The sequence below is a fragment of the Conger conger genome, chromosome 10 (assembly GCF_963514075.1).
Source record: "Conger conger chromosome 10, fConCon1.1, whole genome shotgun sequence".
NCBI lineage: Eukaryota > Metazoa > Chordata > Actinopteri > Anguilliformes > Congridae > Conger > Conger conger.
In genome coordinates, this window is record NC_083769.1 from 51,204,026 (window position 1) to 51,212,898 (window position 8,873).

Genomic DNA, 8,873 nt, shown 5'->3' on the forward strand with positions numbered 1-8,873 from the left:
GAAATATTTAGAGAGTGCCTGCAGAAAAAAATCTATAATGACAGGAGCAAGCATCATTATTCAGCAATGTGTGTCCGAAGTGTTATTTTGAGGCTGGTGTGGGGTGTGGATATTTATAGCAATTTAGCACAGCTGGCACATCTATATATAACAGTGCCTAAAGCCCTACAAAGTTAACATCAGGCTGTTTTCACATAATGGTTTTGGCATCATGTCCAGCAAGGTGACCCCCTTGGCCAGGTTTAAAATGAGCCCTGGCTCAATTTGCATTAATCTGAAAAGAAAGTCTACTCCCTGCTGCCTGCAGAATGCGTTTCACTGACGTATCCCTGTGACTGGGATAGTTATTTATTTTCAGCTCAATTTACCTATTAAGCCTGAACATCTGCTCACTATCACTGCAAGTCAGTAAAAATAATAATATTAATTGCCTGTTACGTTACATACAGCAGAGGAAGAGGGCTTTAGTTATTTTATCTCCGGCGAGGAGCTGCTCTGAGGGAGAGCTCTATCACACTCCAGGACTCTTCAGGGGGGCTACATTAATGAGACAAACACCAGGGCCTGACACCTCCATGCTGCAGGTCTCCCTCGATTCGGCACGCTGAGAGATGGGCCTCCACACCACCACACCCATTTGTCAGGCTTCTCCTCGTGTGTGGGGGTTTAGCCCCGGATAGCCCCGTGTGCACCTCCGACGTTCAGCAGAATTAAAGTGAAATGTGTTTCTGGGGAAAGGCCAAGTGGAGGCAGAGCCCTGTGCGTGAGTCACTCTCCACTCCTGGCTGAGTCTGGGGTGCTCAGACTGACTCCACAGGCTGTGATGAGCTGCAGGAGAGAATCCCACAGGAGAGAATCCCACAGGAGAGAATCCCACCGGAGAGAATCCCATAGGAGAGAATCCCACCGGAGAGAATCCCACAGGAGAGAATCCCACAGGAGAGAATCCCACAGGAGAGAATCCCCCTGATGGACAGCACCACCACGGCAGGTAGAATCTCGATTAGCCAGTATGTAACCTCTGGGCCAGCTGTACAGCAGGAAAATTATGGAAACACAGTGTGACTGAAAATAAATAAACATCTTCATTACACTCACTCTACAGAACCAGAGGGAAACAGCCAAGAGCTCATTTCAAAATTCAGTGCAGGCTCTGAAATTTGGCAGGACTTGGGCTGAGAACACCGTGCGTGGGGTTTAATGTGGGCTCAGGACATGGTGGGGTGTGGGGTTTAATGTGGGCTCAGGACACAGTGGGGTTTGGGGTTTAATGTGGGCCCAGGACACGGTGGGGTTTGGGGTTTAATGTGGGCTCAGGACACAGTGGGGTTTGGGTTTTAATGTGGGCTCAGGACAGGGTGGGTTTGGGGTTTAATGTGGGCTCAGGACACGGTGGGGTTTGGGGTTTAATGTGGGCTCAGGACACAGTTTAAACGGCATCCAAAGAGAAAGCAGACAAGCTCTTCAACAATTATAGTCATTGTCTTAATGTGTTATTTACAGAGCATGAAATATGGATGAAGGTCAACTCCAAACTTGGATACAGACACACGTATAACAAGCGCTCTCTCTCTCAACAACCTCTCTTTATTAATATATACTAATTACACAATCATTATCAAGTATCAGAAGATAAGGCAATGTATCAGTGAGTGGTAAATTGAATTAAATTGTTAACTGAATTCATTAATCCTCCAAAAAAGCAATGATAAAAAGCATTCAGAACCGGCAGCAGTTAAAGTATAGCACACATTCAGAACCAGCAGCAGTTAAAGTATAGCACACATCTGGCTTTCCTTTTTAAGCTCATGAGCTGACACTCCCAGTGAATGGGCACTGTGTCCTAAAGCACCCAGGGGCCTCACTCAGCCCACATGGCATATGTTTATAGCGAAGGTTCCCAAAAGGGCACTGGCTTCTGCCGCAGTCCTGGGGCCAGTGGATATCCATGTTAGAGCAACAAGACTTCGCCACCATTAGCCTAAAGAATGTCCATGTTTTAGCAATGAGTGAATCTAGTGCATGTGCATGTTTTAGCAGTGACTGAATCTTTCCCTGTGTTGACCTAGTGCATGTGCATGTTTTAGCAGTGAGTGGATCTTTCTCTGTGTTGACCTAGTGCATGTGCATGTTTTAGCAGTGAGTGGATCTTTCTCTGTGTTGACCTAGTGCATGTGCATGTTTTAGCAGTGAGTGGATCTTTCTCTGTGTTGACCCAGTGCATGTGCATGTTTTAGCAGTGAGTGGATCTTTCTCTGTGTTGACCCAGTGCATGTGCATGTTTTAGCAGTGAGTGGATCTTTCTCTGTGTTGACCCAGTGCATGTGCATGTTTTAGCAGTGAGTGGATCTTTCTCTGTGTTGACCTAGTGCATGTGCATGTTTTAGCAGTGTTACACCGTCCTTCCTGAGCACTGTTCAACAAGGAGAGGGAGGCAGTCTGAAAGAACAGCGTTCAGCAGTGGGAGGCAGTCTGACACCGTTTAAGACGCTGCATCCCAAGAGCCGCGCGGCATTCAGCCGTCTCCATGGCAACTGAGCCCAGACGGCAGGAAATAAAAGAATTGAATAAAAGCACACAATAAATATAAAAGCACATTTCCTTTCCTGTTGGAATGTGCAACACTTTCACTTCACATGACAACGGTGAGTCATATACAGCTCCGTCTAAATACTCAAACACCAGCAGAGGCACAACTTTCTATATAATCACATAATTACATGATATGCTAATATGTAAGTACATACTTTATGTGCAATTATTCACAATGTCGGGGGTAATTATATGGAGGCCACTGCATAACACAATATTACAGAAAATATTACATGTCATGGGTGCGTGTTTTTCTGGTAAGCCATCATTCATTTAATAAATAAAATATTTCTGCAACAATAAATTTAACTGCATTGAAAATAGCCATGAAATACTCCTGGCAATTTGAATGTATTTATATAGAGCTTTATATATATGCGTGTATATGCGTGTATATGCGTGTATGTGCGTGTGTGTACGTGTGTGTACATGTGTGTACGCGTGTGTGTATGTGTGTGTGTGTGTGTGTGTGCGTATGTGTGTGTATATGCGTGTGTATACGTGTGTATACGTGTGTGTGTATGTGTGTATATGTGTGTGTATGCGTGTGTATACGTGTGTGTATGTGTGTATATGTGTGTGTATGTGTGTGTATGTGCGTGTATGTATGTGTGTGTGTATATGTGTGTGTATGCGTGTGTGTATGTGTGTATATGTGTGTGTATGTGTGTGTATATGTGTGTGTGTGTGTGTGTATGTGTGTGTATACGTGTGTGTGTATATGGTGATTGGTGATTGGGTGGCAGACTGAAGGCTGTCGGAGGCACAGATGGCGGTCCTATAGCATTCAGAGATCCTGGATCTGTTACTTTAAAATACACTTTTCTAATTCTAAATCATATCTGATTTGTGAGCTCTTTAGAGAAGGAGCCGGTGTAATTGGGAGGTCTGTGGAGGAGATCCACAGGCAGAGCGAACAGGGACCGTTTCAGAAGCAGCTATTAAAGGCTGAAGTTATCGCTCAGCAAGGCCATGGGCTTCAGGACGCGTGGGTGTGCTGCCTGTACTACCTGTGCTACCTGTGCTACCTGTGCTACCTGTTCGGCATGTTTGCACAATGAGTTTCTCCTCAAAAACTTCGGCAAATACAAAATGTATTGCAAAAGTATGGACAATCTTATTAAAATTCCCGTTCACTTGATATAGCCAGTTTCACTACGACCCTTATAAGGTGAAGTCTCCACGGATCCTTTTGCTAGGACAGGATCACAGTGCAGGGGTGAAGCTCAGGGGTACAGTGCAGGGGTGAAGCTCAGGGGTACAGTGCAGGGGTGAAGCTCAGGGGTACAGTGCAGGGGTGAAGCTCAGGGGTACAGTGCAGGGGTGAAGCTCAGGGGTACAGTGCAGGGGTGAAGCTCAGGGGTACAGTGCAGGGGTGAAGCTCAGGGGTACAGTGCAGGTGGGAAGGACAGGGGGCTCCTGACCAGCCCTTATGCTGTATGTGTGTTTACAATAAAAACCCCAGAACTCTGCTCTAATCCTGGACCTCAGGCCCACCATGTTAATTCCATCTGGGCTGGTTCATTAGGGCTGGTTTGAGTGCTAGTTAATCTGTGAAAAACGCTTTTTCTTGTTAAAGAGTTAAAGGGCATGATTGTACTAATATACAACATAAACAGAGGTATCTTTCAAACATTTGTTTTTTGTCCGGATCTTCCCCTCAAACAGAATTCAGGGAATACATCTTTATTAAGCTTAATTAGTATTTACTGCTTTGTCAATCATTTCATTTTTAATTAAAGCATCAAATGAGATTCGCTGGTTGCGCTGAGGCTCACAGCAATTAACTGGTAATGACTCTGTCCATGTAGTAATGCTTTATAATAATCAGTCCATATAAAACATACATATTTAAGCCCAATGCTTAATATTTAATGAAAAGTACAAACACATATAAATAATGTACACATATATACATAAATAACTAAAGAAATCTATATTTTTGGACTGGGTCATTTAATATTTAGTTGGTATGAAAACCCTGATTATAATTTCGTAATGCGTTAAACTAAAATAATAATTTATGCAACACATAATAATGATAATTTATGTACACATACTACCATTATGTAATTGCATTAGATACACATTACCATTTACCTAACATACTATATATGTGTGAATTAAATTTAAACAAGAATGCAAGTGAACAGAGCAATATGAGGAAAAAATGTAAAACTGCAACATGAATCACCCGCTTCAGATGAATCACCCGCTTCAGATGAATCACCCGCTTCAGATGAATCACCCGCTTCAAATGAATCACCCGCTTCAGATGAATCACCCGCTTCAGATGAATCACCCGCTTCAAATGAATCACCCGCTTCAGATGAATCACCCGCTTCAGATGAATCACCCGCTTCAGATGAATCACCCGCTTCAGATGAATCACCCGCTTCAAATGAATCACCCGCTTCAGATGAATCACCCGCTTCAGATGAATCACCCGCTTCAGATGTTATCACGGGACTGACTGGGCGTTATCAGGCCAGTAGACATGGGTTAGTAGGGGCCGACTACACCTACTGGTAGGTTCAGAAGGCCGTTATACGACACAATCTGGGAGCTGTGGAAAAAGGTGAAGATGTTCCTGCGCACGTTTTAATACCACTCCAGATTGGAGCTGAGCAGGTTTTATTTTTACATTTAATGGACCCAGTGCAAGTGTTCAAATTATGCGCTCAATTACCATGTCTCCCAGAAACATTCACCAGTGAACCATCTGTACTCTACTGAGTGTTTATACTTAATTATACTTCTGAAAAAAGAAGAACTTCAAGGAACTTTCAAAGAGAATATCACAAAACTAGTTAGAAGTCCAATCTACTTTTCGACTATGTTAATGCGTCATTACAAGATGTTCTTCATTATAGAAGGAGAATCGGCTCTCTTGATCGGTTCACCCAAACGCAGGGTCCGAAGGAAGGAAAATAAGTGGTTTGTTGTGGTTCAGCTTCCAGTACCACTGAAACAGATTAATGTCATCAAATTAATTACATCTGTCCCCTGCTGTTCTATTGAATCATCAGGACATATTTTACAGTACAACAGTATCTTACACCTCATGTTGTCAAGAAAATAGATTTAGATAAATATTATATTTTAATATATTTAATAATATATATTCTTTAAATGTACATTTTAAAAAGAGGATTCCACGAGCTCCATGACAAAGGTAAATCATTAACGCCTCCTTAAAACCCCTAAATACTACGGACAAAAGAGAAAACGCATACAGTTAAAAAATCACTCTGAAGCAGCACAAGAACCCATGATGCACCACACCACTGCTCCTCTTCCTCCTCTTCATCTCAGTGGCCTGGGTGATGCACAAACGCGCACACACATACACACACATGCACGCGCACACACACATGCAAGCGCGCACACACACACACACACACACACACACACATGCACGCGCACACACACACACACATACACACACATGCTCGCACACACATACACACACATGCACGCACACACATACACGCACATGCACGCACACACATACACGCACATGCATGCGCACACACATACTCGCACATGCACGCACACACATACACGCACATGCACGCACACACATACACGCACATGCACGCACACACAGTTCAGTTGAGCTGGTCAAGGTCAGATGCTGTGGATATATTCAGCGTTGTTGAGGTCAGATGTTGTGGATATATTCATCGTTGTTGAGTATTGCTTTGGGAATCCAAGCAGGAGAAGTCTGTTAATAAAGCAGGTCTTCTAGGAAGATTGTTATCTAAGATTATTATAAGAAGATTATTATTAGAAATGATACGTGCAAGATTCAAGTGCCAAACAGAGAGTACTGCTGGATAGTAATGAGTCATCGGAGCTCTGGTTTTATGTTTGGCTCGGCTCAGCTATGTGGGAGTGGATCACAGAGCAGGGAGAGTGGATCACAGAGCAGGGAGAGTGGATCACAGAGTGGGGATCACAGAGCAGGGAGAGTGGATCACAGAGCAGGGAGAGTGGATCACAGAGCAGGGGATCACAGAGCAGGGAGAGTGGATCACAGAGCAGGGAGAGTGGATCACAGAGTGGGGGATCACAGAGCAGGGAGAGTGGATCACAGAGCAGGGGATCACAGAGCAGGGAGAGTGGATCACAGAGCAGGGAGAGGGGATCACAGAGCAGGGAGAGTGGATCACAGAGCAGGGAGAGTGGATCACAGAGCAGGGAGAGTGGATCACAGAGTGGGGGGAGTGGATCACTGAGGGGGAATGGATCACAGACTAGGGGGGAGCGGATCACAGAGCTGGGAGTAGATTACAGAGGAGTCTGTGTGTTTCATTCAGACTTCATTTAGGCCCATTTAGCTCAACAACCAAAATTTTCTTTTTGGTATGAATTGCATTTTTGCTCTGGCATCTAGAGCTTCATTTTCACTTTCATTCATGGTTCCCAAATACAAAAACTTTGGGTTTTTCACAGATGAATCACAACCAGAACTCTCTTTCCATGAGGATATGATTAATTCTCAGCTGATACAGAGGTGGGCCTCCTGTTTTGGTGTGACTCCTTTTAAAACACTAAACTCATGAGCATGAGTATGCATGCTTGCATACACACACACATAAACCTACGCAACCCCACACACACATAAGCACACACATATGCGCACACACACACACGCACACACACATATGCACGCACACACACACACACACATACCCACACAACCACACACACATACCCACGCACACACACACGCATACACACACACATGCACACACGTGCACACGCACTAAGGACCAGTTATTGTCTCATTGCTGGGAATACAAAAGATAACAAAATGGGTTTATTTCATGTGGACACACTGGACAAAACCACAGGATACTGAGATGAGTGGCCTTGCACAGGCACACAAGCATAAATACATCCAGTACAAACAGTATAAAACATACATGCTTTTCCATTTTTAAATATATATTTATATATTTATATACAACTCATTTTTCTCACTCCTTTTGCATGGTTGCAGGCAGTAATAATCTCCCAGGTGGATTAAAGCCATATTCTGCCATGAGAAAGGTACTGCCAGAGGAAAAAGAAAGAATTCCGGCAGGAAATGATATCTTACACATTATTCTTCAATAAACATAACAGGCATGCAGGTGGACGGTGTGTAACTGTGTTCATGGACAGCCTTCACCCAAAACCCAAAACCCAACGCGTCTTACACCTAGATATCCATGGTCCTGGATGGGACCCACTCATTTAAACATGTATATCTATGGTCCTGGATAGAAACCATTCAATACTGAAAACAAGGGAATTTCAAACCTTTCTTTTTCAAGGGAAATGTTGAGAAAATGTCAAAGAGATTTTGGGAAGTAGGGAAAGTGAATGACTCATATTTTTTTTTTGTTATATTTTTTACAAATATCTCACATCACTCTCTTTGATATCATTGCGCACAGATACAGACAATAAAACAACTTAAAACATAAAAAATGTAAATATGATAAAATTTGAATGATATAGAGAATATGGCTTTAATAATTTGTGCAACTAGCAAGCAAACAAATGTAAAAACAGATGAAAAACTGGAGCGATCAGTGACAGGCGTGTAAGATTGAAAAAATAATCTCACAGATGTGTGTAAAAACCGCACTGTGGAAGAGCAGGCTCGAGTGAGTCCGTCCCGCAAAGGGTTCGAACCCAGGGCCAACCACGCACCAGCGTCCTCCAGGGGGCTCTAGTCCATCTCCTCCTCCCTTTCAGGGACTAAGGAGAGCAAAGCTTGTCTTTCATTTCCACAGACACTGTTTTGGTTTCAGCCCGTAGCGGTAATTGTACGGTTGTGTTTCTACAAGGTTTTACAAGGTTCTTCAGCGCCCCCGGGGGAACGCGTTGGCCCATGACCTTCAGGGAGGGTTGGGGGCGTGGCTACGCCAGAGTCTGTCTGTCCCTCCGTCCAGACAGGAGAGCAGGAGAGCAGGAGAGCGCTGGAGGAGGCCTGCCTCGCGTGCGGGGTGCAGGCTTTAGCTCGCCAGGCTGTTGTAGTTCACATAGCTCTTCTTCACGATGGTGCCTGGGTGAGGGAGAAGAGGCAGAGACTCGGTGTTTGTTTCAGGAGGCGAGAGCAGTCGTCTGGCATTCGGAGGGTTGCCGGTTCGATTCGGCCCTGGGTGTGTCAAAGTATCTGAGCAAGACACATCCAGCTCGTCAGGAGCATTTGGGGGTTAGGTGTCTTGCTCAGGGACGCGGTCTGTAGCGTAGTGGTTAAGGTAAATGACTGGGACACACAAGGT

General features: G+C 44.2%; 1 long non-coding RNA gene across 1 annotated transcript in view; it reads right to left on the reverse strand.

Annotated features, from left to right (window-relative positions):
• Positions 1 to 7,389: 7,389 nt before the first annotated feature.
• LOC133139626 (uncharacterized) overlaps positions 7,390 to 8,873 on the reverse strand; it is a 4,904-nt gene continuing 3,420 nt past the window's right edge. The window contains exon 2 of the long non-coding RNA XR_009709822.1: positions 7,390 to 8,653. This is a non-coding gene — a long non-coding RNA (uncharacterized LOC133139626). The remainder of the gene's footprint in view (positions 8,654 to 8,873) is intronic.